Source organism: Grammomys surdaster, unplaced genomic scaffold, assembly GCF_004785775.1.
Source record: "Grammomys surdaster isolate TR1022 unplaced genomic scaffold, NIH_TR_1.0 126113, whole genome shotgun sequence".
NCBI classification, from domain to species: domain Eukaryota; kingdom Metazoa; phylum Chordata; class Mammalia; order Rodentia; family Muridae; genus Grammomys; species Grammomys surdaster.
This window is the reverse complement of record NW_021620921.1, coordinates 4445980-4452625: the sequence shown is the minus strand read 5'-3', so window position 1 is coordinate 4452625 and position 6646 is coordinate 4445980.

Genomic DNA, 6646 nt, shown 5'->3' with positions numbered 1-6646 from the left:
AGCCCACAATAATAACAGCATATTTCTCCAGGAAGATCCAGTACTTAACTATTGTGAGTCTGATTGTAGAACTTCTGTGCTTGGATTACTCACAACATCATTAGAATTCGAAAACTATGGTTAGAAAACAGTCTGCCACATGGCACAAAAGGTTGGCTTTAAAATTTCAAGCTTGACAAAGCACAGGGCCCTAGTCAGAATATCCCATTACTTTATGGGTAGAGAATAAAATAACCAGGCAGTGACATCACTCCCAGGTCATCTGGTTCTAGGACACTCTGCCTATGACCTGTGTCCTGCAGTCATTACTTGGACTTCTTCACACCAGCATCTGTTCTTAACCCCTATGTCCAACCTCATCCCCCAACTTCCTTCTGGCACCTTCCATTCCACAGGCTCTACCACTTTCTTGGTGCCCATACTAGTTCTCTGTCAGCTCCCTTCTCTATGTCCCCTCATTGGCATGGCTCATGCCACAGCCCCCAAAAATGTTTCTTCATCTAAGGTTTTGATTGGCCCTTTGTTTAAGGAGAAGTATTAGTCAGCTTGCCTCTGTGGCATAACATTTTAAAGCGCTGCTATGGTTGGTGGCTCTCTTGTTCCCATTGATAGACCATAAACTCCTTAAGTTCAGAACTGTTTCATGGTGATTGAATCACAGATGTAACATAGTCCAGCACTTGACTCATGGGGCTGCTGAGTTTAGCTTGACAGTGAACTTTTCATATTTTGTCATGGTTTCTGTCCACGGATCTATTCCTAGGCCCCCAGTGATGGCAGCCTCTTCCCTTTCTGGTCCCCTCCCAGAGTGCTATCTCTTAGATGTTCTATTCTCTATTTTCCAATGATAAGGCTTATCTCAAAGCCTAAGTTCCACTTTAAGTCATTTAATTAGTAGTACTGTGACTATGTGGATGCTGGGAATTTAATCCAGGGCTTCATACATGCTAAGCATGTGCTCAATTACTCAGCTATACTCCTAGCTTTTAATTTTTTATTAACTTTTGGGAATTTCATAATGCGTACACTATATTTTGATCATATTCACTCTCTGATTCTCCCCCCTAACTCCTCCCATATCCAACCACCACATCCCACTCCACTGCCAAATGTGTGCCCTCAGTATGCAACAACAACAATAACAATCTATCAATTTGCTGCTATACATGCTCATGGGTATGGAGCAGTCAAAGTACTAGGGACCACATCCTTCAAGAGAACTGACCCCACCTAGAAGCCTGCAACTGACAATAGTTCCTTAAATAAGAGAGAGGGCTCACTAACTCCTCCCTAGCAACGCTGGAATGATGACTGGATTGGTCTTGTGCAGGTCTTATAGAGGGAGCCACAATTACTGAGTTCATAACTGTAGCAACCCTGCCATTTCCAGAAGACTGTGTCTCCTATGGTTGCTCCTGTCCTTCCTGCAGTCTTTCTACCCATGTGGTCGTGTGAAGGAAAATGGCCCCCACAGGCCTACAGGGAATGGCATTATCAGGAGGTGTTGCCTTGTTAAAGTAGGTATGACTTTGTTGGAGGAAATGGGCCTCAGCCTCTTCCTCCTGCCTGTGGATCCAGATGTAGAACTCTCAGCTCCTTCTCCAGCACCATGGCTGCCTGCGTGCCACTATGCTTCCCATCAGGACTATACTGGACTAAACTTTCTGAAATTGTGAGCCAATGAAATGTTTTCCTTTATAGATAGGTGTTGCTGTGGTCATGATGTCTCTTCACAGCAATAGAAATCCTAACTAAAACATTGTCGCCCTTCAACAATGATCCCGCAGCCTTGAGGAGACTCCCTCTGGCTCTTGAAGTTCTTAAATTAGTACAAATTAATGTAAACATCATGTCTTACGTGGCAATAAAATACAGATTGAGGATGATGATAAGGCTAGAGACACGATGTTAGGAATTAGAAACATTTATATTCTTCGATTGCATCTGAGTAATGTTAGTAAGTGTCCAAATTGAGATTTAGCTGGATATTGAAGTTGAGACATCCTGAGATGAAGTAAGTTTGAATTATAGAAGACCTGGAGCTACATACTGTTTGGTTTGCTTTGGTTTGTGTGTGTGTGTGTGTGTGTGTGTGTGTGTATGTGTTACTGACATTGGAGCCAAGGCTTGCCCACACCCAGAGAGTCTTTGCCACTGAACTGTACCAGACCATCCATGCTGGATTTCAAAGTTCACTGTTTCTCTTACACAACTATCCCTGTCTCTCTTAGCTACACAAGCCTTTATGGAATCCAGAGTGAGATAAATGGTGAGATGTATACCTACACCCCAAAAGTAAATGGAGCCCAGCAGAGGCTGAGGAGAAAAGGAGGCACAGAAGCAGATTAGGGACTAGGAATGCCACGCCAAGTGAGAAATGCATTCTTCCTGTAACAGATGACAATTATAAAAGGCTCTGAGGCAGATGTGTTGTCCTTTCTTTTAAAACACTCTAGCTCTTTAATAAAAAATGCGCAGAGGAGACATATGAAAGTAGATCCCTGAAGTCCAAGGTTGTGATGGTGCCTCATGGCCGTGGGTTGGGGATGTAGGAGGAACAGGTTTGATTTGGCAAATGACTGAAGTCCACAGAATAATCCCTTTCATCAGGGGAAGGTGGAGAAAGGAAATGTCTGGGACATTCTCACGTAGGCTTCTGCAATCAGCAGCACTGAAGATTAAGATGACATTGAAGGAACTAAAAGGCTGTGCTGGAGAGGTAGCATGGTGGTGGGCTACGAACCCACAGTTCTATCCCCAGCTAACTAACCAAAACAGCATATCATGTCCCAGGAAATAGCCCAAATAGATCTAACATTTTTGACTATGGAACTACAGCTCCAGCTGAATCTTCATTTTATTATTAAAAATGGAAGAAAAGAAAAGGTTAGTACATATTGTCAAGAAGTTACATTAAATATAATTAATTAGTGGTATAATTAATTTTTTCATAAAAGCCCCATTATCTATTTTGGTTACAGGGTTGTTAATAGTTTTCCAGTGCCCACCCCAAAGGACCAGACTGCTTAATTTACAACTACTTTACTTAATATTTGTTCATCACAGGAGGTTCATTGCTTGATAACACAGACATATTTTAAGAAGCTTTGATGACAGGGGCATATCTCATCTATGCAGGCTATCACTGACTGACACACCATTATGAAGTATGTGATTATAATTATTCTCACGCCTACCCAGCCATCACAATTATTCATAGTTTTTGAAGAATGTATAGACATTGATTGAAATGTGTGTCATTTTGACAAATTCATATAACTACGTAACCCACGTGGTTGTCATAACGGGCAACATTTGTGTTCCGTCAGAGAGGTTTTTTGTGTTCCCTCCTGCATCCTCATGGTGGCCAGCATCTAAGGTGGTCATCTAAGGTTATTTCTGGCTGTGGATTTTATGTCCTGTGGATTCTTTTCTCATACTGAGGAAGGATGATCAGAATAACAAATAAGACACTGTAGAGATGATCATTTACCTGTTATGTCTAGTTTTGTTTCCTTTTTTTTTTTTTTTTTGAGACAGGGTCTCCCTTTTGAGCCCAGGCTGGCCTGCAGCTCATGATTCTTTTGCCTCAGCATCCCAGTGTGTGTGTGTGTGTGTGTGTGTGTGTGTGTGTGTTTTACTATGTCTTTCTGTGGTTAGTTCTAAAAGATTGTTGCAGCTTTTGTCTTCTCTGTCAGGATTACTCCATTGAAAAGCTAGCTACGAAGTTGTGAGGACATGACAGGCCCACAGAGATATCTGCATGGCAAGGAGCAATCAGTGGGGGATAGACCTTTTCATCAACTAAGTGAGTGCAGTTTCGGGAACGAATTGACTGTCCCAGTCACATCAGACTCTGAGGTAACAGCTGCCCCAGGTAAAGCACTTGCCTCAACTTCCTGTGAGACTCTAACCTGTAACCTTTAAGCATGCCACTCCCTTCTGACCCACAAAAAGTATTTCATGACAGATGTTTGTTGTATAGGTTATTGTACATGTGAAATTTACTATTCAGCTGTAGATACCTCTCTACCCTCGCTATCACTGCCCTGGTTAAAGTATTTGTTATTTTTATGCATGATAGCATATGTGTAGAGGTCAGAGGACAAATTTTGAGAGTCCACTCTCTTTTTCCATGTATGTGGGATGGATCTCAGGTTGTCAGGCTTAATGCCTTTACCTGCTGAGCCATCTCACCAGCCTGCATATATCTTTTCTATGTGTGTCTATCTCTGTATGTTTAACCTTTTCCCAGTGTTTTCAAAGTTAACTTTTCTGGCGCTTAAAAAAAAAAAGAAAGAAAACCATCCTTTCTTAATCCTTAGGAAGGATCCCTCAAGTGTCTTGTGCCATCTGGTAAGTACTTAGTCAATAAATACAGTAAGTCAACACAAATTAAACGAATGGGTCATTACTATCAGTTCCAACTGTGTGAGTGAGTGACAAATGGTCAGACTCTGGGCTCTTGGCCTACAAGTGCCACCTTTCATCCGTCACACTTTTTGAACTTTAACCCATGGCATAAGCCATATAGAAGTGGGTGTTGGGACCAGCCTAAGCTTGCTGTAGCAATCCACAGCAGCTGACCTGCACCTTTCGTAATTGTGGGCCTATGACACACACTAGAGGCTTCACTGTAATCCCATCCTCTGGAATGTCAAAACTATGTCTCATGAATGGGCAGAACACAATATCTTTTTTTTTTTCTCAATCCATGTTTTAATGAGCTGTTTGGGTGATAGTGTTGTTTGTTTTGAACAGAATACTTATTAATCCTCAAAATAGATAGAAACTAGGTCCATGGAAAGGACATATGTGTAGTTTGTGTGAAAATTCTATGAAAGAAAACTGGAAACTCTAGTTTGAGGTTCTCATTTCTTGTAACATGGGGTTGAATTGGTTGAATTGTCTAATGTTGGCATTATTGATGATATAATTTACTCTTCAAAGGAAATTCTTTTAATCACTTGCAGGTATATTAGGAATTCAAAATATGGGCTTAGTGGTTAAAAGTGTATACTGTTCATGCAGAAGACCTGGGCTTGAGTCTGAATACCCATGTTGGGTGGCTCACAACCATCTTGCTTTAGGAAATGTGGCACTTTTGGCTTATGCAGGCACCTGCACTCTGTTCACCTGCCTCCACACACATATAATTAAGAATAAAATAAATCGTAAAAGATGAATGCAGAATATTAAGAAGGTGACTTCCTCTGGGCTGATACCCGACTTTACCTCCTGTGGGTTTATTTTCATCCTTCCTTAATGATGTTTCTCTGTCTTTTAAAAATTTCTGTGCATTGGGTTGGAGAGATGATGCAGTGGTTAAGAGCACTTGCTGCTCTTGCAGAAGATCCAGGTTCAGTTCCAAGTGTCCATATCAGGTGGCTCATAACTGCCTGTAACTACAGTTTCAGGGAGATACAATATACTCTTCGGTCCTCCCCTGACACCTGCACATACATGGTACATATGCACACAGGCACACCACACACAGTCACCCCCCACACACATACATTTAAAAATCCAATGCAGCTAAAATAGTATGCATACTTCTAGACCTCCAGACCCGAACCCCAACCCAGGAAAAGTGAAATGCCTAAAGCAGGCAACAGAGATAAAAATTCCTCAGCCTAGAAATGAGAGGATGTCCTGTCAAAAGACAAAGGGCCCTGTTTGAGGGACTCCCTTTGCCTAATCTTGAAAGGCTGAAAGAACAAAATTAATGATAACGAGAAGGCATAGATTTGAAATTATATATAAGTCATCGAATGAGTAAGTATTTGAGGCATTAGGAGTGGTCACAGAGTACAATTTTAACTAAACACATTAGAGAGAGTAATTGAAATAGAAGTCATTAAATCCATCATTTGCAAGCACTAATCATCATTTCAAAATTAAGAATTGTCAGTGGATGTTAAAAGGAGTCATGAATGTATTTTAAATTTATCCTCTGACAATTTCATACGTGTATACAGTGAAGCTTAGTAATTTTCAACCCAATTATGCTCTCTCTTTCCTCTTCTGCTCAAACTGTTTCCTCTCAGAAAGTCCCTCTCCCATTTTCATGGCATTTTACACATTCAAACTACTGAGAATAATAAGGTTTGTTTGGATGAGTGTGGGTGGGAGGCTATTTACCGGACATAGGCTAAGTGACTACACCACCAAAGAAAATGAAGATGAAGCTTTTCCCAGCAACCATGAACTACCACTAGTCCCTTGGGGAGCAATAGAGCTTCATAAATGCTTCTCCCATTCAGGATGGAATCTCAACCAGCCCAGTCTTGTGCAGATGAAAGTACTTTCAGTCTTGAAGTATCTTCCTAACTCAGTGGTTACAAAGAGAAAGTCAGTAGCTATAGTGGAGAAACCTGGCCTACAAGATCCCCAAGGACACAGTTACCCTCAGCAGTGAGGAACAAATTGAAACAGTGCGCTTTCCCCATAAGGATTATGACGCCAGCACAATTTATTTCCTAGGCTAGCCTTGCTACATATACGTAATTTAAATTTAATCATGGACAGGCATCAAACCAGGACAGAGGGATATGTTACAAGGCAACAACAGCCCTGCACAATTCCAAATACCAAGGTCTTGGAAACCAGGGCAACTCAGAAGTTTCTAGATCTGTATATCAGATAC